The sequence below is a fragment of the Cherax quadricarinatus genome, chromosome 84 (genome assembly GCF_038502225.1).
Source record: "Cherax quadricarinatus isolate ZL_2023a chromosome 84, ASM3850222v1, whole genome shotgun sequence".
NCBI lineage: Eukaryota > Metazoa > Arthropoda > Malacostraca > Decapoda > Parastacidae > Cherax > Cherax quadricarinatus.
Genome location: NC_091375.1, coordinates 9352804 through 9374539, shown reverse-complemented (window position 1 = coordinate 9374539; position 21736 = coordinate 9352804). Strand labels below are relative to the sequence as shown.

The 21736-nt window shown below is 45.7% G+C and overlaps 1 protein-coding gene across 7 annotated transcripts in view; it reads left to right on the top strand.

Annotated features, from left to right (window-relative positions):
• Positions 1-21736, top strand: part of sigmar (Tumor necrosis factor alpha-induced protein 8-like protein sigmar) — a 220724-nt gene that overhangs the window by 62542 nt on the left and 136446 nt on the right. The window contains exon 3 of one of the 7 annotated variants that reach the window (XM_070103041.1): positions 14760-14882. The exons of the other annotated variants lie outside the window; for them this stretch is intronic. The gene's annotated coding sequence lies outside the window, so the exon portion shown is untranslated. The remainder of the gene's footprint in view (positions 1-14759; positions 14883-21736) is intronic. 7 annotated transcript variants of the gene reach the window in all.

Genomic DNA, 21736 nt, shown 5'->3' with positions numbered 1-21736 from the left:
AGTATATCAGGATATAAACACCCACGCTGGATGACTGGTAGCTTATATTAAGTATACTGAAGGAGAACCCAGAGCCTGACCTTGTAATATCTCTCCTTCAACCCCACTCTCTGACTGACTGTCCAGGACGAGGTGGTTCAATAGGAGATGGGACTCGTGACGTCATAGCCAGGAGGCAGTGACTCACAGTAACGGTTTTAACTGATATACTACAGTACACAATACTACTAACATGAGAACCTTCAAAACTAGGGATGCCAAGCCCATGATGACACTCTTCAGGTCGCTTGTTATATCTAGGCTGGAATATTGCTGCACACTAACACCACTTTTGAAGGCAGGTGAAATTACTGACCTAGAAAATGTACAGAGAACCTTCACGGCGCGCATAACTGCGATAAAACACCTCAATTACTGGGAATACTTGAAGTTCCTCAACCTGTACTCTCTAGAACGCAGGCGGGAGAGATACATGATTATATACACTTGGAAAATCCTAGAGGGATTAATACCAAACTTGCACACGAAAATCACTCCCTACGAAAGCAAAAGACTCGGCAGACAATGCAACATCCCCCAATGAAAAGCAAGGGCGACACGAGTACACTGAGAGACAACACAAGAAGTGTCAGGGGTCCAAGACTGTTCAACTGCCTCCTAGCATACATAAGGGAGATTACCAATAGACTCCTGGCTGTCTTCAAAAGGCACTGGACACGGACCTCAAGTCACTACCAAACCAACCGGGCTGTGGTTCGTATGTCGGGTTGCGTGTGGCCAGCAGTAACAGCCTGGTTCATCAGGCCCTGATCCACCATGGGGCCTGGTCACAGACCGGGCCGCGGGGGCGTTGACCCCCGAAACCCTCACCAAATATACTGCACAGTTTACTAATATAGTGTTCTTGATAAAGTCCATTGTGTGGGCGAAACGTTGTCAATAAAGGATCGCTTAATATTGTATTTGTGTATTTTTCTCTGACATGGAAATTTCCGTATATCGAGATTGTCTATCCTACCGGGATTTGTTTACTCGCGTCAGCTGACTGCTGTGTTTATATCAATCAGCTGATGTGTTTGCATCAGCTGGTGTTTACGTTACCTTGTGGTATGTGATCTTGCGGTAGTATAACCTTTTAAGTCCCTCTTTGTTTCTTATGTATTCCCTTAATGAGAGGAGCTCAGACCTCTACAACACAATTGTCACAAAAGATTTAAGTTATACCATGAATTAAGGAAAGATCCTAGACTTCACTTTACGAAACAAGGTAAATTATAGTTGAAAAATGAACATGTTATAAGAAGACGGGGGAACTTAAGTGCCTCTTAAGGCACAGTACTCGCCCCAATGGTTTCTGGTATCTTGCATAGATAAACACAGATAGTAGCACATTGAAATCCTTCGTAGACGATTCAGTAATTTGTACGAGTAGTCTTCATCGGGGACACAACAAACCTTCAAGATGATATAAAGCAAGTTTCCCCCAAAAAAGGTGGTGTTTAACGAGGACACATTTCAACTAGTCAGCCCTGAAAAATAAAAGAGTACAAAGCAAGTGATTCGAACGGAAGATGAGTGGAAGGGATTTTTTCTGTAACCGGATGAGAAATTTCTACGTTCAGAATGGACAACAGTGTTACCTTCGCTTCTGCCAGTGTTGCTGTCGCTTCTGTATGCTAGTTATGTTGCTGCAACACCCATACTTTACTACCAGCCTATTCTGTATGCTGCTGCAACATCCATAGTCTACTACCAGCCTATCCTCTGTGCTGTTGCAACACCCATAGTTTACTACCAGCCTATTCTGCATGCTAGTTATATTAAAGAATAAAAAAGCACAATACTTTTAAGGACCTGCTTTGTGTGGGCCAGTAGGCCTTCAGCAGTGTTCCTCCATTGTTATGTTTAAAGCAAGACAGACTAAGCCAGTGATGATACTCAGTCACTTGTACTCTATTAGACTAGAATACTCTTGTACACTAACAGCTCCCTGTGAAGTCAACTGAAATTGCAGATTAGAGAATCTTCAGAGAATTTTCACTGTCCATATCACTTGATATAAGCATCTAAATTATAAATGCCTCTTTGTGGGTTTAGTTATGATTATAATAATTATAAATGCCCAAAGTCCTTCAGATTATACTAATGGAATGCAGACGAGTAAGCTGCAGTATAATTTATAACTGGACAGTATTGGAGGGACTGGTTCTTAATGTAGATGGTGCAAGTAGCCCCTTACCGGCTAGTAGAGACACGGCAGATGGTGCAAGTAGCCCCTTACTGGCTAGTGGAGACACGGCAGACGGTGTAAGTAGCCCCTTACTGGCTAGTGGAGACACGGCAGACGGTGTAAGTAGCCCCTTACTGGCTAGTGGAGACACGGCAGATGGTGCAAGTAGTCCCTTACCGTCTAGTGGAGACACGGCAGATGGTGCAAGTAGCCCCTTACTGGCTAGTGGAGACACGGCAGATGGTGCAAGTAGCCCCTTACTGGCTAGTGGAGACACGGCAGATGGTGCAAGTAGCCCCTTACTGGCTAGTGGAGACACGGCAGATGGTGCAAGTAGCCCCTTACTGGCTAGTGGAGACACGGCAGACGGTGTAAGTAGCCCCTTACTGGCTAGTGGAGACACGGCAGATGGTGCAAGTAGTCCCTTACCGTCTAGTGGAGACACGGCAGATGGTGCAAGTAGCCCCTTACTGGCTAGTGGAGACACGGCAGATGGTGCAAGTAGTCCCTTACCGGCTAGTGGAGACACGGCAGATGGTGCAAGTAGCCCCTTACTGGCTAGTGGAGACACGGCAGACGGTGCAAGTAGCCCCTTACCGGCTAGTGGAGACACGGCAGACGGTGCAAGTAGCCCCTTACCGGCTAGTGGAGACACGGCAGACGGTGCAAGTAGCCCCTTACCGGCTAGTGGAGGCACGGCAGACGGTGCAAGTAGCCCCTTACCGGCTAGTGGAGACACGGCAGACGGTGTAAGTAGCCCCTTACTGGCTAGTGGAGACACGGCAGACGGTGCAAGTAGCCCCTTACTGGCTAGTGGAGACACGGCAGATGGTGCAAGTAGTCCCTTACCGGCTAGTGGAGACACGGCAGATGGTGCAAGTAGCCCCTTACTGGCTAGTGGAGACACGGCAGACGGTGCAAGTAGCCCCTTACCGGCTAGTGGAGACACGGCAGATGGTGCAAGTAGCCCCTTACTGGCTAGTGGAGACACGGTAGATGGTGCAAGTAGCCCCTTACTGGCTAGTGGAGACACGGCAGATGGTGCAAGTAGCCCCTTACTGGCTAGTGGAGACACGGCAGATGGTGCAAGTAGCCCCTTACTGGCTAGTGGAGACACGGCAGATGGTGCAAGTAGCCCCTTACTGGCTAGTGGAGACACGGCAGATGGTGCAAGTAGCCCCTTACTGGCTAGTGGAGACACGGCAGATGGTGCAAGTAGTCCCTTACCGGCTAGTGGAGACACGGCAGACGGTGCAAGTAGCCCCTTACCGGCTAGTGGAGACACGGCAGACGGTGCGAGTAGCCCCTTACCGGCTAGCGGACACACGGCAGACGGTGCGAGTAGCCCCTTGCCGGTTAGTGGACATACGACAGATGGTGCGAGTAGCCCCTTATATCATGTGGGAGTTATTTATCATGTGGGAGTTCGATACGTGGATCAGGGTAGAAATACTCACGTATGCTGTTTTACTTATAATTGCTGTTATGTGGAGAGAGACCGTGCCGTTACCTATCTCCTTGCTCACTCTAGTAATACTGTCTCGCCGGCTGCCCAGTACCCAGTGGGTCTTTGAATACTGCTGAGGTCAGCACAATATGAAAGACCGTGACTCAAGAGACGGTTGATCGTTGAGTCAGACGGTACTGGTAACTGGTTACTACTACTGAGACTGGTAACTGGTTACTACTACTGAGAGCTCGGCGACGCTAACGTATGTCGTCCCGACATACAACTAATACAAACTAGAGATGGTAGGTATACGGCTTGGGCTGATTCTATACAATGTCAAAGTACACAACATTAAACATTAAAAATACATAAGTAGAACAATGGAATGAAAGCTTACGTAACTGAAACTGTAATGCAATACAAGGTATACGATAGTACAACTTAAAACTCAACAATTGAACAACGAACTCTACGTTGAGAATACAAGTGATAAAAAAAAATTTTGATCGATCGATCTGTATTCGTGTGATCTACGGATTCTGAGGAAGGAATATATACAAAGAAAGAGTGTTTAACAGAAAGGCAGATTCGGTGCACACAAATCTAGACTGTTAACTCTCAGAATGCGGAGAGAACATGAACACAAAAAAAAATTCTTGAATATTGATAAGTTGATACTGTGATTATTCATCTATACAGGTTATTTACATTTAACCCCAACTCTGCTAGGGTAAGATTGGCATATGCAGAATGGGTATCATCTCTGGGAGGATCAAACTCTGTAGCATTGGCTAACTCATGCTGTATTTGAGGCAAATCTGAATTGGAAGTTACAAATGATACTTGAGGATTTCTCAATACCTGTCGTGTACGTAGGGAATAACGACATTCAGGTTGATCATCTGACTGAGTATCAGAGGAAGAGAGTACAGGATCAGGAGGATTGTCAGAGTCTGTCACATTAGTCTGGGTTGGAACATCATTATCATCACATACTAACTTCATATGATCCAAATGCGATTCTTTATACTGACCAGTACTAATCTCTCTAACCTTATACTTATTTCCAGTGATATGTTCAACTACTCGATAAGGACCAACAAACCTTTGATCAAGCTTTGGCATAGCAGACGTTTTGTTAAAATTAGTCAGCATAACTCTCGAACCTACTTTGATTTTGGATGGCTTTGATCGAGTGTTTGCGACTCTTGTGAATTCAGCTGTTGATTTATGAAGTGTTTCACGGATTCTTCTAAAAACACTTTGAGCTAAGCTGGTACGAGTTGCTACGAAATCATCAGGGTTGTAATTTGGTTTCGGATTAGAATACAACAACTCATAAGGCAAACGTTTATCTACACCATACAGTGCATAATGTGGAGTGTCACCTATAGAAACATTGTAAGCAGAATTTATAGCACACTGCACATCAGGTATAACTTCATCCCAAGTTTCACTATTGGGATTGATAGTGGCTCTCAAGACATCAAGTACTTTCTTATTGGTTCGTTCCGCTAACCCATTGCTGGCAGGATGATGAGGAACAATGGTGGATTTAGTGATCTTGTACAAGGTACACAAATTTTCAAGAATTTCATTACAGAATTCACCTCCATTATCTGTTACTAGGGACTTAGGAGTGGTATGCCTGCAGATAATGCGTTCTTTAAACGCTTTAGCTACTGTCTCGGCAGTCTTATCTGCAATAGGAACTAACTCGCAATATCTGGTGAAATGGTCTACCATAACACACAGATGTTTGTTACCTTGGAGGGAACATTGGAAATTAGTTAACAAATCTAGCGCAACTCTTTCCCAAGGTTCGCTAGTAGTTGGATACACTTGGATTGGATTAGGACCATTAGCATTGCCTTTATGTTGCATGCAGACACTACATTTCCTAACATACTCAGAAATATCAGTTGCCATACGAGGCCAAAAGTATTTCAATCTGGCTTGTTTTACTGAACGATCCATACCAGGGTGTGCAACACCTGGTACATCGTGAACTAGCTGTAAAGCTACATTCACTAGTGACTGTGGAATTACTAACTGGTATACTCTTCTGCTAGGAGTACCCAACTCGGCTGTTCGATACAGTAATTCTTGGTTCATGAGAAAGTCACTGATGGGTGCTGGTGGCTTCACAGTCAGAATAAGATCTTCCTGGAGCAGGAATCGAATCACCAGAACACAAGGGATCGGTTCTTTCTTACTGGAGGAATGAACAAACTCGGTGGAGTGGATACTCCCCCCGGTTGAAAAATTAACGCTATAACACGCAATATAGCAAGGGAGAACGAATCTACTATCTACTACAAGCACAATGAACACGGTGAACAATGCTGATATTCTGAGTCGCACACAGTGACACGAGGTATCAACTATAAAGAAACTACACTTACAAACTTTAACAACGTGGAAGTTACTCGAGAAATAACTTCTTACAATGCACTGATTACTGTCAACTAGGATGGGATCACAATCTGAAACACAAGGGACAACAACAACACTCAAGTGAGCACACTAGCCACAGAAACGTCTTTCTGCACGGCTTGTGGCATCAGCAAGAGATGGCATAACTCGTTGCAAGTAAAGTTCTTCTCAAAGCGTCCCCTGGGAAGGAACGAATACTTGAACAAGTCGCCATCGCAAGGATAGTAGCACTATCCTGCGTGCATGATATTGTGGCTGGAGTCCAGACAGGAGTGACAGTATTACTAGTGCCTGACCGCTCGGTTACGTTAATAAGTAATTCACGGATCTATAGGAACTTAATCTGAACTTCACATTTCGCAGCACTTTAACAAATCTCAGATACAAGCTGTGAGAACAAACACATTGCTCAAGGGCTAGGTATTGTCTTTCAGTCAGTAAGGGAATGTTGGTACTGTAGACTGATTCATATTGACTTTGACAGGCATGATACACTAAGTGAACATTCAAAAGTGACTGGGACATGACCGCAAACCATGCTTCAAGACTATGTACATGGCCATTGAAAGGTAACGCATCAAGGGAATCACGAGTATAACTATAATATCTCGGTGTCTGAGTCAGTCTGTCAGTCGGTAAGGAACTGTGAGGACTGATGACAGGGCCAGCAGTAGTAGCCTGAGAGGTCTGAGTGTCGACATTCACTAAAGTATCACTTGACGGTATGTGAGACATAATGGCAAAGTAGCACGAGAACAAATAAGGCAAAAATAATGAACAATAAAAATGATATAAAATTCTAGAATTGAAATGAAAAGATATACAACTAAGTCTGCAAAATAATACCTAAATACACTGCAAGAAGAAAGAAAACTCAATTTAAAGGACTATTGACAAAAATAGAAAAAAAATTTACATTGAAATATACAAGTAAAAATATTACTGGAGACTGAATTAAATTCAAAATGAGCTGTCTTTACTCTTGCTAATAAAGAAATTAATTAATTAAAATTTTTAAATCAATGTGAAAGTATCAAATAAAATTATTAAATTGTTAACTGGGAAATTTAAGTATTTTCTAAGAATGCATAGACAAAATTAAAATATAATGCACAAAATATCAATAAAAGAAAAGAATTCACTGCAGAACAGTTCAACAAAATAATTCACTTCAGAACAAGTGCAACAAAATAAAGTATAGAAATAATCACTGCAGTAATAAGTTGCACTGGGAAAACTCAGGTAAAATAATGAATTAAAATTATGAAGAAAAAAAAAATAAACTGATTGAACACTTTAACTCTTAATTGTAAATTAGACAAAACAATTTACTCAACAGAGTAAGGAAACACTTTACGTTAAAAGTAATTGAAATTGCATCAAGAGTGAATTTGTTCAAGAATATAAAAATATGAAAAAAAAATTAAAACACAGGTACAAAACAGGGAATATAACACTTACAATGACGGAGCCTACTTCTTAAATTAATATTCTTACAACAAAATTCTGCTGTGACTGATACAACAAAAATCTTGCTGTGACTGATACGACAAAAATTTTGCTGGCAAAAATAATGGTACACAGTCTGCGAAAAAATTAGAGAAATGAGACACTGCTGGCATACGAAAAAAAATGACACACATAGAAATAAATGGATAATTTAGTATACTGGGGTAAATAGCACTGTATGAAATACAATGACAATACAATAAAAAAAAATGAATCACTTCACACAGAGTGACTGACTGGTACACGACACAATAATACTTACTACAGACAGGAGTAGCATAAGAAAAAACACAGAAAAAAAAATATAAGATAAATAAAAACACTGAAAAAAATATTTTAAAAAAATTAACGAGTCAAAGAAAAACTGAAAACACAAGGTTTAGAGTACACAAACAATTTACTATAAATGTCTCACACACGCAAATGTCTTTAAATGCAAGAAGAATATCTCAAGAAAATTATCACTGAAGTCGGGAGTAGGAGACGGACGGTGAGTACTGGTGGAGGCGGGTGTATGGTGTCCCGCGGTGATGACGCCTCCGACATTCACTGTTGTCGTGAAGAATGTGCTTTCTAGGCGAACTCACATAACTGGCTTTATCTCGTTGGCACCAGCTACAATCTCTTGACCAATTATGTGAGCCAAAACAGTACTAGGACCCGGTACAAGGGTGCAAACAACCACAGGTAGGTTGGTAGTGGTGGTGGTGGTGGTGGATGCGTCTGCCGCGCACCCCGGGTGGTGGGAGAGAGTGGGGGGAAGAGTGGTGGTGGGGGGGGACGGGGAGGCTGCCGCGCGCCCCACTCACCCACAGATGGTTTAACCCACTCTATGCCACAGGAATGGTGAAAACCACTCTTAGCATCCAACAGGAAGCACAAAGCGATATAAACAATACCTCAGAGGAGCTTGGCTTACTTCTTACTGCGTGGCTTACTTCCCTCTCTCAGCTGGGTTAGAAGCTGGGTTGGCTGACTGGCTTACCCCACGAGAATGGATGACTGGAAGACGTGTAACGATGCACAAAGCACGGAGGAGCAGTTGGATGACAGGAGACAGGCTGGATGACAGGCTGACTGGCGTTCACTTCCACAGTCTGGCTTACTGACTGGCTTAATTGCAAAATCCGGGTCAACCCCTCGGAGATTGAAGCAATTAGCACACTAACTAAGCCAGGAAGCTTGAAACGGCTGCAACAGGCTTGCAGGCTGAAGCTGTGAGGGGAGTCAGCTTGGCTTGCTCGGGGTGGTGTGTGAGGGTAGTCTGGTGGCTGGAGACTCACCTTTGACCCTGGCGCTACTCACACAAACAGCCTTCAAACGCCTTGAATTACCCTTAAAAACGTAAATCCACGCTCCACACCGCTGTACACCATTTATCATGTGGGAGTTCGATACGTGGATCAGGGTAGAAATACTCACGTATGCTGTTTTACTTATAATTGCTGTTATGTGGAGAGAGACCGTGCCGTTACCTATCTCCTTGCTCACTCTAGTAATACTGTCTCGCCGGCTGCCCAGTACCCAGTGGGTCTTTGAATACTGCTGAGGTCAGCACAATATGAAAGACCGTGACTCAAGAGACGGTTGATCGTTGAGTCAGACGGTACTGGTAACTGGTTACTACTACTGAGACTGGTAACTGGTTACTACTACTGAGACTTACCGGTTAGTGGACATACGGCAGACGGTGCAAGTAGCCCCTTACCGGTTAGTGGACACACGGCAGACGGTGCGAGTAGCCCCATACCGGTTAGTGGACATACGGCAGACGGTGCGAGTAGCCCCTTACCGGTTAGTGGACACACGGCAGATGGTGCAAGTAGCCCCTTACCGGTTAGTGGACACACGACAGACGGTGCGAGTAGCCCCTTACCGGTTAGTGGACACACGGCAGACGGTGCAAGTAGCCCCTTACCGGTTAGTGGACATACGGCAGACGGTGTGAGTAGCCCCTTACCGGTTAGTGGACATACGGCAGACTGTGCGAGTAGCCCCTTACCGGTTAGTGGACATACGGCAGACGGTGCAAGTAGCCCCTTACCGGTTAGTGGAGACACGGCAGACGGTGCAAGTAGCCCCTTACAGACTAGTGAGACACGGCAGACGGTGCAAGTAGCCCCTTACAGACTAGTGAGACACGGCAGACGGTGCAAGTAGCCCCTTACAGACTAGTGAGACACGGCAGACGGTGCAAGTAGCCCCTTACAGACTAGTGAGACACGGCAGACGGTGCAAGTAGCCCCTTACAGACTAGTGAGACACGGCAGACGGTGCAAGTAGCCCCTTACAGACTAGTGAGACACGGCAGACGGTGCAAGTAGCCCCTTACAGACTAGTGAGACACGGCAGACGGTGCAAGTAGCCCCTTAGACTAGTGAGACACGGCAGACGGTGCAAGTAGCCCCTTACAGACTAGTGAGACACGGCAGACGGTGCAAGTAGCCCCTTACAGACTAGTGAGACACGGCAGACGGTGCAAGTAGCCCCTTACAGACTAGTGAGACACGGCAGACGGTGCAAGTAGCCCCTTACAGACTAGTGAGACACGGCAGACGGTGCAAGTAGCCCCTTACAGACTAGTGAGACACGGCAGACGGTGCAAGTAGCCCCTTACAGACTAGTGAGACACGGCAGACGGTGCAAGTAGCCCCTTGCAGACTAGTGAGACACGGCAGACGGTGCAAGTAGCCCCTTGCAGACTAGTGAGACACGGCAGACGGTGCAAGTAGCCCCTTGCAGACTAGTGAGACACGGCAGACGGTGCAAGTAGCCCCTTGCAGACTAGTGAGACACGGCAGACGGTGCAAGTAACCCCTTACAGACTAGTGAGACACGGCAGACGGTGCAAGTAGCCCCTTACAGACTAGTGAGACACGGCAGACGGTGCAAGTAGCCCCTTACAGACTAGTGAGACACGGCAGACGGTGCAAGTAGCCCCTTACAGACTAGTGAGACACGGCAGACGGTGCAAGTAGCCCCTTACAGACTAGTGAGACACGGCAGACGGTGCAAGTAGCCCATTACAGACTAGTGAGACACGGCAGACGGTGCAAGTAGCCCCTTACAGACTAGTGAGACACGGCAGACGGTGCAAGTAGCCCCTTACAGACTAGTGAGACACGGCAGACGGTGCAAGTAGCCCCTTACAGACTAGTGAGACACGGCAGACGGTGCAAGTAGCCCCTTACAGACTAGTGAGACACGGCAGACGGTGCAAGTAGCCCATTACAGACTAGTGAGACACGGCAGACGGTGCAAGTAGCCCCTTACAGACTAGTGAGACACGGCAGACGGTGCAAGTAGCCCCTTACAGACTAGTGAGACACGGCAGACGGTGCAAGTAGCCCCTTACAGACTAGTGAGACACGGCAGACGGTGCAAGTAGCCCCTTACAGACTAGTGAGACACGGCAGACGGTGCAAGTAGCCCCTTACAGACTAGTGAGACACGGCAGACGGTGCAAGTAGCCCCTTACAGACTAGTGAGACACGGCAGACGGTGCAAGTAGCCCCTTACAGACTAGTGAGACACGGCAGACGGTGCAAGTAGCCCCTTACAGACTAGTGAGACACGGCAGACGGTGCAAGTAGCCCCTTACAGACTAGTGAGACACGGCAGACGGTGCAAGTAGCCCCTTACAGACTAGTGAGACACGGCACAAAGTGCATTACACACAGTGAAAATCCTCAGTCACCATTTATATTCGGTAAGCATAAATGGACTAAATGTTTTTCAACACCTTCCCTACATATATAAAGGGAGTCGGACTCCCTAATTACCTTCAAGAAGGAACTTGTTGTCACCACAGACTCCCTTCCCCCTAAACAAAGTGGTGTGCTGCTGTATGTTTGATTGCAGACAGCCTGCACCAACAACCTGACTGGTCTGGCAGTCAGCTAGACCTGGTCTGGGACCAAGCAGTGAAGGCAGCGACCCCCTTGAAAAATGTAGAAGTATTTTACAGGGTGAGTGACTAAGGGCGCGCGCAATGGCCCAGAAATGAATTGATGGTGATCTGTGTTGATTATCATTTATGTAAATTGTATCTAGATGGGCAGCAGTGCACAGTGATCTGCAGTGTCTTATCCTCAGTGGAATGATTCACTGGTTCACTCTGAATTACTGTTCTCTCTCATTTAGTTGATAAGTAAGACACAAATGCAACAGTTAGGTCTTGCATCTCTACTGCATCTGCTGACTCCTCTGTACTCGACTGAAGAAGCCTACAGTGTAGGCGAAACGTTTTATGAATAAAGTTACCTAACTGTTGCACATGTGTCTTATCAACTTTTCAGTATTGTATACCATTTTATTTTCCCCTTTAGTATTCACTGGGAGTTACGGTAGCTAAGACAACTAGAGAAGTAAATAATGAATCTAAATATCATGGGAATACAGCGAGAAGTATAAGTAGACGTATAACTCACACTGATAACATCAACGTAGATAAACACATTTATGGAGCAACTTGTAATGTAAACAGACTGACTGATGCTGTCGTAGCCAGGTTTAGGCTTGGTTGCAAGTACATCAACGTAGATAAACACATTTATGGAGCAACTTGTAATGTAAACAGACTGACTGATGCTGTCGTAGCCAGGTTTAGGCTTGGTTGCAAGTACTTCTGCCAGTTGATGCTGGATAATGCTCAAACTAAATTCAATGTCGTCAGCCTTATTGTAACTTTTTTTCAGCACTGTACTTCATTGTTCACTTATTGAGGAATATACATACATAATTACTTAGCATATCAGTGTATCTCATTAATGAAAATGAGATACCAGACATTCTAAGTATATATGCTAAATTTACTCTAAACAAACGAGATATAAATTGTGAAAATACATCCAAATGTAGTACTCTTGTTAACTGTTTTGGAGTGTAGTTCCTAGGCCTTGTGTGTGTGTGTCCGTATGTTCTTGTACTGCTGTCCACGGGATACGTATGGAGTGTACAGTAAACTAGCCACTAGCATCCACATGAAGGATATGAGGTGTACAATAAACTAGTCAGTACCATCCACAGGATGGATATGAAGTGCACAATAAACTAGCCACTACCATCCACAGGATGGATATGAAGTGCACAATAAACTAGCCACTACCATCCACAGGATGGATATGAATTGCACAATAAACTAGCCACTACCATCCACAGGATGGATATGGGGTACGAGAAAAAGCTAGTGGCTCTGTCGGTATAATTTAAAATGCAATCCTCGTCCTCACCGACTTGTTGCTCGTATCCTCGCCACATAATGTGTCTCTTCCTCCCTCTCTTCCCTCCCTCCCTCTCTTCCCTCCCTCCCTCTCTTCCCTCCCTCCCTCACTTCCCTCTCACTTCCCTGGTGAGTGTTGACCTTGAGTGCTGCCACACTGATGATGACACACTCACTTCGACTGACGTCACCTGCATAATGACATCGTAGCCCCACTCCTGGCCCCGCCCAGAGGATCCAACCTTACATTAGTGCTAATGAGAGAGATCCCAGTCTACGTCACCAGCTGCCAACCCAACACTGTATTATGTAAAAATATGTTAAACATTGAGCTGACCTTCCCATATTTTATACCTATTCCTCTTGTAACAGATTTCAACTCCACTTTTAAATCTTATTTAGTCAATCCTGGCCGACATAGTTATAAAAGGGATGTTTTACAGGGCTCTTAAGAGTTATACACTATTGGTTAAATATATATACAACGAGATGTATACATGTATATCTGTCAGGGTATATACTTCAAGTTTACGTCAACCAATGACCAGTCAGTTTATCTCTCAAGTTTACTTCAATGACCAATCAGAGAAGGATGACAAAATTTATTCCATGTATTAGAAGGTTTAATAAAATAAAGTGAAAACACTGAATCTGGATTCTCTGGTGAAGGAGACATTGAAGTGTACAGATGGAAAGTGCAAGTAAAGGGTACGAAGAGCGTGATGAAAATATTCAACGAGACAGGACAGCATGTGCAACAGGTCAATAGCTCGTGCAACGGGTCAATGATAGCACGTGCAACAGGTCAGTGATAGCACGTGCAACGGGTCAATAGCACGTGCAACAGACCAATAATAGCACGTGTAACAGACCGATAATAGCACGTGTAACAGACCAATAATAGCACGTGTAACAGACCAATAATAGCACGTGTAACAGACCAATAATAGCACGTGTAACAGGCCATTAATAGCACGTGTAACAGGCCAATAATAGCACGTGCAACAAGCTAATAATAACGCATGCAACAAGCCAATAATAGCACATGCAACACGCCAAAAACATTGTAGTAGTAAACAGAATGCAAATTTAGAGCTGGCATCAACCTTCTATATCTGAAGCCATTATGATTTGCGTAGCGCTGGTACTCAGCGTTATCAAGCAAAACTGCACTAGCCACGAGGTACAGTACTCTCAACAAGAACAGTACACGTCAGGAAGTTGTGTGGCAGTGTTGGTGGTGTGGCGTATTGGCTTCTGTTGGAAGCAAGGATCGGTAACACTCTAACAGATATCACTCAACAAGGTAAGAAGTTACTCTCAGGCCGACCACCTGACAGTCTGGTTGGCTGGAACATTTACCACAGACGAGGTGTTGGATACACCTTCATCTCTCCCTCCCTCCCAGATATCTCAGTCAGATACATCTATCTAACAGTAACTACATGATTTAGAGCTTGCCACTGTTACTGCTACTATTACTACCACTATTACTACTACCATTACTTCCATTATTACTATTACTACCACTGTTACTACTACCATTACTACCACTGTTACTACTACCATTACTACCACTATTACAACTACCATTACTACCACTATTACAACTACCATTACTACCACTATTACTGCTGTTACTACTGGTGGTACTACTACCAGCACTACGACTGCTGCTACTTTCACCACTACGATCTTTTGCTATTACTACTACTACTAGATAGCAATGGTTTTATTAGTTACAGTTAGAAAAGATAACAGTTGTGGTTGGTGACTGACCTGTAACTGGCTTTGAGAACTCATCCACTCACAAATGCTCAACATACTCGGCATAATTTAGCTCTCTGATTTCTTTGTTAGAAATCGGTTGGGTCTTTTCTTATCAGTATAACATTGAACATGTTGCTTGGCAGGTACGTTGAATTCCTTCACTGGCGATGTTTATATGAAGGTTGCTTGACGACCATATCTGGGGGTCACCGCCCCCATACAGCCTACTCCTGGACTAGTCCTGCTAGATGAAAATTGAGAGGCACGTAAGTTTCCCCGTCTTCTAATAACATGTTCATTTCTCCACAATAATTAATTTATCCATAATTACTGTCGCATTAGCTTTGTTTCGTAAGGTGAAGTCCAGGATCTTTCCTTAATTCATGGTATAACTTAATAAATGGTTGAGGACAATTGTGTTGCAGAGGTCTGAGCACAGCTGAGACTTTGTAACACGACCTGGTCATTGACTGGGCCACGGGAACGTTGACCCCCGGAACACCCAGGTAGGTAGCCTGATCATTAGGCTGTTGGTGCCATCCGCATGTACTTCAGTGTAGGCACCACAGTGCAGCTGATAAGGAATTTACAAACTGCGGTACGGGTGGAGATCGAACTCACGGCAAGCGAGTCGTAAAACTCCAGACCAGTGTGTAATAAACTGGGCCAGCTGGTTACAGTAAGAGTCATCCACTTAGTTATATTTATACATCGTAGGGAAGTTAGCATAGGTCCCACTGTGACTCATGGTTACCTCCCTATGGTGTATAAATATACCTAGTTGGATGAATCTTATTGTAACCAGTTGACCCAGTGGATAACACATTGAAAAAAATACCACGGGCGGGATTTGAACCCGCGGTCAGAGAGTCTCAAAACTCCAGACCGTCGCGTTAGCCACTGGACCAGCTAGCTACAATAAGATTCATCCAACTAGGTATATTTCTACACCATAGGAAGGTTAGCATAGGCACCACTGTGACCACAAATGCAAGTGTGGTCACAGTGGTGCCTATGCTAACCTTCCTATGGTGTAGAAATATACCTAGTTGGATGAATCTTATTGTGACCAGTTGACCCAGTGGATAACACACTGGCCTGGAGTTCTGCGGCTCACCTGCCGGGAGTTCGACCCCCATCCGAACCCTGGTTTGTTTACAATCGCGTTATTACGTTATCGTTATTCAAAATAACTAAAGTTTCTTGAAGACAGCTATGGGTATGTTGGTAATCTCCCTTGTGTACTAAAGGATGGGCGATGAGTCTTGTTCCATTGATGTTTTACGACACACTTGCCATGGGTTCTAATCCCACCTGTACGTTGCTTTTTCCGAGTGTACTCATGATGCCTCTGCTCTTTATTTGAGGCGTTTTGCACCTCTGTCCAGCCTCTTGTTTTGTAGGAAGTGATTTGTGTGTGAAGATTTAGGACAAATCCCTCTAAAATTTCCTAGGTGAAAATTATAATAGAGCTTGTGTGGTTCCCAGGGAGCACAGACATCTTGTGTGGTTCCCAGGGAGCACAGACATCTTGTGTGGTGCCCAGGGAGCACAGACATCTTGTGTGGTTCCCAGGGAGCACAGACATCTTGTGTGGTTCCCAGGGAGCACAGACATCTTGTGTGGTTCCCAGGGAGCACAGACATCTTGTGTGGTTCCCAGGGAGCACAGACATCTTGTGTGGTTCCCAGGGAGCACAGACATCTTGTGTGGTTCCCAGGGAGCACAGACATCTTGTGTGGTTCCCAGGGAGCACAGACATCTTGTGTGGTTCCCAGGGAGCACAGACATCTTGTGTGGTTCCCAGGGAGCACAGACATCTTGTGTGGTTCCCAGGGAGCACAGACATCTTGTGTGGTTCCCAGGGAGCACAGACATCTTGTGTGGTTCCCAGGGAGCACAGACATCTTGTGTGGTTCCCAGGGAGCACAGACATCTTGTGTGGTTCCCAGGGAGCACAGTTCAGGGTACTTGAAGAATTCTTAATAATTTAAGTGATCGAATTTATACTGGCAATAAAGATTCTCTTGTACGTCCGTATTTTTCGGCCTGTAAGACGCACGATCATACGACATATAAGGCGATGTTACGAAGCAGTTGTAACGTAACACTAGTAAACAACTGTTAGTGTAACACAAAGCCTACCTTGGACCCTGACTTTGAGTATATAAGGCGCAGGATGATTTTTTCAAGACTTTGTAGGGAGAAAAGTACGCCTTAAATGCCGGAAAATACGATACTCGAGATGTATAAATTGACCTGCCATTACAGAGGCTGTAATGTACAGCAGAATTGTTGAGAGATCAAGTGATGTCAAGAGTATCCCCACTGGCTGGCATCTCTTGTTTTGAAGGTTCTTGTTATCCACTCTGTCATTCTCTTTGTTGCTTTGATAATAATAATATGATAGTTGAATGTGATGGTGGTGGTAGCAGCATTTTGAATAGTGGTAGTGGTGGTAGTAGCATCTTCAATAGTGGTAGTGGTAGTAGTGTGTTGACTAGTAGTAGTGGTGGTAGTAGCGTCTTGACTGGTGGCAGTGGTGGTAGAAGCATTTTGAATAGTGGTAGTGGTGGTAGTAGCATCTTCAATAGTGGTAGTGGTAGTAGTGTGTTGATTAGTAGTAGTGGTGGTAGTAGTGTCTTGACTGGTGGTTGTGGTGGTAGAAGCATTTTGAATAGGGGTGTCAGCATAGTTGCTGATCCTCCTTACATGTGTTTATATAGAAGATCCTTAGGCCTAGTGACTGTATGACGTCACGGGATGCGCATGAGTTAGTGGGACGCTCTGCCTCGCTCTCACTCCACGCTTAGACATACAAGCAGGCAGTAACACGGCAGGCTGGGCCCCATCCTTTACCACAGTCTGACAATATAGTGTTACCATCCACAAGTGCGTTTATCTTCAACCTTCATATCTCCTTCCGAACCCCCACGACAGTGGTAGTGGTGGTAGTAGCATCTTCAATAGTTGTAGTGGTAGTAGTGTGTTGACTAGTGGTAGTGGTGGTAGTAGCGTCTTGACTGGTGGTAGTATCGTCTTGAGTAGTGGTCTTCAATAATGGTGGTGGTGGTAGTAGCGTCTTGAGTGGTGGTGGTGAGGTCGTCGTCGTCGTCTTCGTGGTGGTGGTGAGGTCGTCGTCGTCGTCTTGGGTGCTATAATTAGATTTGTCAATCAAAGAGTTGTAAAAGGCGGAAGTAAGCGACAAAAAACCTGGAGGAGCGATAAGATGAGTGTTTACAAACATTGATGTGCGCCTCACCCAGTGTTGTTGTTGTTGGCGGTGGTGAGTCAAGGTCACTTATGATGGAGAGGCAGACCAGAGGGCAGGACTGGGCAGGCACAAATAGGGAGCTACATGAAACAGAATAAGTCACGACTAGAGAGGCAGAGAGGACTGGGAAGGGAGAGAGATTAAGTAAGTTTATTCAAGTATACACAAATACAGTTACATAGATTATCAGACATAGCAGCATATGTGTAGAGAACCTGGGATAACACAAAAAAGTCAGAAGTGACTTATTTCTATTGGGGAGATGGATGAAATGAGACAGAATATGGCAGAACTGGGGAGGATTCAGATTTACCCTGTGCTTCCGCAGTGGCTAGTTATTGTTCACCACATATCCATCCTGTGGACGGTAGCGCAAGGGCATATGGATACACAGTCCTATGAACTAGGCCCCAGAAAGGCTAACTGGAGTACATCAGGTGGCTAAAGCTCTCGCTTCACACGGCGAGGGTCCGGGTTCGATTCCCAGCCAGGGAAGAAACATTAGGCGTGTTTCTTTTCACTGGTTGTCTATGTTCACTCATCAGTAAAATGGGTACCTGGGTGTTAGTGGACTGGTGTGGGTAGCATCCTGGGACAAAACCGACCTAATTGGAGGGAAATGCTCTACATAAAATCGACTTTCTATATAGTAGTATGTCACTGATGTCAGCTATGGTCTGTATACCTTGTACTTGTAGCAAATAAAGTTATTATATTTATTATATTAACTGTCTTATCTGTTAAAAGCAAATTTAGGATATTTGTTTATTATGTCTGGTATGTTATTTACCCTGACATACAGTATAATAACTTACGTGATGTGTATATTACTCAGTAAGTGGACAGTTAAGAATACAGTGTTCAAGACAGTGACCACAGAGTTGGTCATAAACTTTACATTTAGTTTAATCATGTGTGTGTGTGTCTCAATAACAAAAAAAGGCACAATACCGTGAGTGGAACGATACACAAATAACCCGCACATAAAAGAGAAGCTTACGACGACGTTTCGGTCCGACTTGGACTATATACAAAATCATGTGTGTGTGTGTCTGCCAGAAGTACTTATAACCAAGCCTAAACCTGGCCACTACAACGTCAGTGTTCACACTGCAAGTTCCTCCCAAGATGTGCTTATTAACTTATCCTGTGTCATTCAGATTAATTTACTTCTCTCTTAATATTATTGATAATGCTAGACACTGGTATGTCAAAATTGTTTTCTGCATTTTCCTTCAGGGTACTTTAGTCCCTTTTCTCTGTTCATGTTTTATATTTGCGTATCTACGAGGTGCTACCATTAAGTTCCTGAACTGCCGCCATGAAGATGCAACCCTTTTGGTGCTTAGTTCCTCGGCCTTTTGTGTACCCATGTGTTCTTGTACTACCCTCCATAAGATGGATATTGGGATGCACAATAAACTAGCCACTTAGGCGGCAAAACTCTGTATCTGATTCTCTCTCTCTCTCTCTCTCTCTCTCATGCACACATTATAAGTGGAGGCTTTGTGTAAATACTGCGTATAAGCCAGATGATTGCCAGGGAGAAGTTCGTGGTAGCCAGGGAGAGGTTCGTGGTAGCCAGGGAGAGGTTCATGGTAGCCAGGGAGAAGTTCATGGTAGCCAGGGAGAGGTTCATGGTAGCCAGGGAGAGGTTCATGGTAGCCAGGGAGAGGTTCATGGTAGCCAGGGAGAAGTTCATGGTAGCCAGGGAGAAGTTCATGGTAGCCAGGGAGTGGTTCATGGTAGCCAGGGAGAAGTTCATGGTAGCCAGGGAGAAGTTCATGGTAGCCAAGGAGTGGTTCATGGTAGCCAGGGAGAGGTTCATGGTAGCCAGGGAGTGGTTCATGGTAGCCAGGGAGTGGTTCATGGTAGCCAGGGAGAAGTTCGTGGTAGCCAGGGAGTGGTTCGTGGTAGCCAGGGAGTGGTTCATGGTAGCCAGGGAGAGGTTAATGGTAGCCAGGGAGTGGTTCATGGTAGCCAGGGAGAAGTTCGTGGTAGCCAGGGAGAAGTTCGTGGTAGCCAGGGAGTGGTTCATGGTAGCCAGGGAGAGGTTCGTGGTAGCCAGGGAGTGGTTCATGGTAGCCAGGGAGAAGTTCGTGGTAGCCAGGGAGAGGTTCGTGGTAGCCTGGGAGAGGTTCATGGTAGCCAGGGAGAAGTTCGTGGTAGCCAGGGAGTGGTTCGTGGTAGCCAGGGAGAGGTTCATAGTAGCCAGGGAGAGGTTCGTGGTAGCCAGGGAGTGGTTCATGGTAGCCAGGGAGAAGTTCATGGTAGCCAGGGAAAGGTTCATGGTAGCCAGGGAGAGGTTCATGGTAGCCAGGGAGAGGTTCATGGTAGCCAGGGAGAGGTTCATGGTAGCCAGGGAAAGGTTCATGGTAGCCAGGGAGAGGTTCGTGGTAGCCAGGGAGAGGTTCATGGTAGCCAGGGAGTGGTTCATGGTAGCCAGGGAGTGGTTCGTGGTAACCAGGGAGAGGTTCGTGGTAGCCAGGGAGAGGTTCGTGGTAGCCAGGGAGTGGTTCATGGTAGCCAGGGAAAGGTTCATGGTAGTCAGGGAGAGGTTCATGGTAGCCAGGGAAAGGTTCATGGTAATCAGGAAGTGGTTCATGGTAGCTAGGGAGTGGTTCATGGTAGCTAGGGAGTGGTTCATGGTAGCCAGGGAGTGGTTCATGGTAGCCAGAGAGTGGTTCATGGTAGCCAGAGAGTGGTTCATGGTAGCCAGGGAGTGGTTCATGGTAGCCAGAGAGGTTCATGGTACCCAGGGAGTGTTTCATGGTACCCAGGGAGTGGTTCATGGTAGCCAGAGAGTGGTTCATGGTAGCCAGGTATCATTTGGGAGTTCGACACGTGGATTAGGTAAGAAATACTCACGTAGGCTGGTAGTACGTATAATTACAGATAAGGTGAGTTGCGCCCTTACAGCCGTGACCTGCCTCCTTGCTCACTCTCGTATAACTGACTGACTGGCCGCCCACAGTTCCCATATGTGAGAGGGTCTTTGAATAATGCCAGGTCAGCGCAATATGAGTTCAGATAGTGACTCAGGCAGAGACGGTTGGTCGTTGAGTCAAAGGTACACTGGTTACTGGTAACTGGTTACTACTACTGAGACAGGGAGTGGATCATGGTAGCCAGGGAGAGGTTCATGGTAGCCAGGAAGAGGTTCATGGTAGCCAGGAAGAGGTTCGTGGTAGCCAGGAAGTGGTTCGTGGTAGCCAGAGAGGTTCATGGTAGCCAGGGCGTGGTTCATGGTAGCCAGAGAGGTTCATGGTAGCTAGGAAGTGGTTCATGGTAGCCAGGGAGTGGTTCATGGTAGCCAGGAAGTGGTTCATGGTAGCCAGGGAGAGGTTCATGGTAGCCAGGAAGTGGTTCATGGTAGCCAGGGAGTGGTTCATGGTAGCCAGGGAGTGGTTCATGGTAGCCAGGGAGTGGTTCATGGTAGCCAGGGAGTGGTTCATGGTAGCCAGGGAGAGGTTCATGGTAGCCAGGGAGTGGTTCATGGTAGCCAGGGAGTGGTTCATGGTAGCCAGGGAGAGGTTCATGGTAGCCAGGGAGTGGTTCATGGTAGCCAGGGAGAGGTTCATGGTAGCCAGGAAGTGGTTCATGGTAGCCAGGAAGTGGTTCATGGTAGCCAGGGAGTGGTTCATGGTAGCCAGGGAGAGGTTCATGGTAGCCAGGGAGAGGTTCATGGTAGCCAGGGAGAGGTTCATGGTAGTCAGGGAGAGGTTCATGGTAGCCAGGGAGAGGTTCATGGTAGCCAGGGAGAGGTTCATGGTAGCCAGGGAGAGGTTCATGGTAGCCAGGGAGAGGTTCATGGTAGCCAGGGAGAGGTTCATGGTAGTCAGGGAG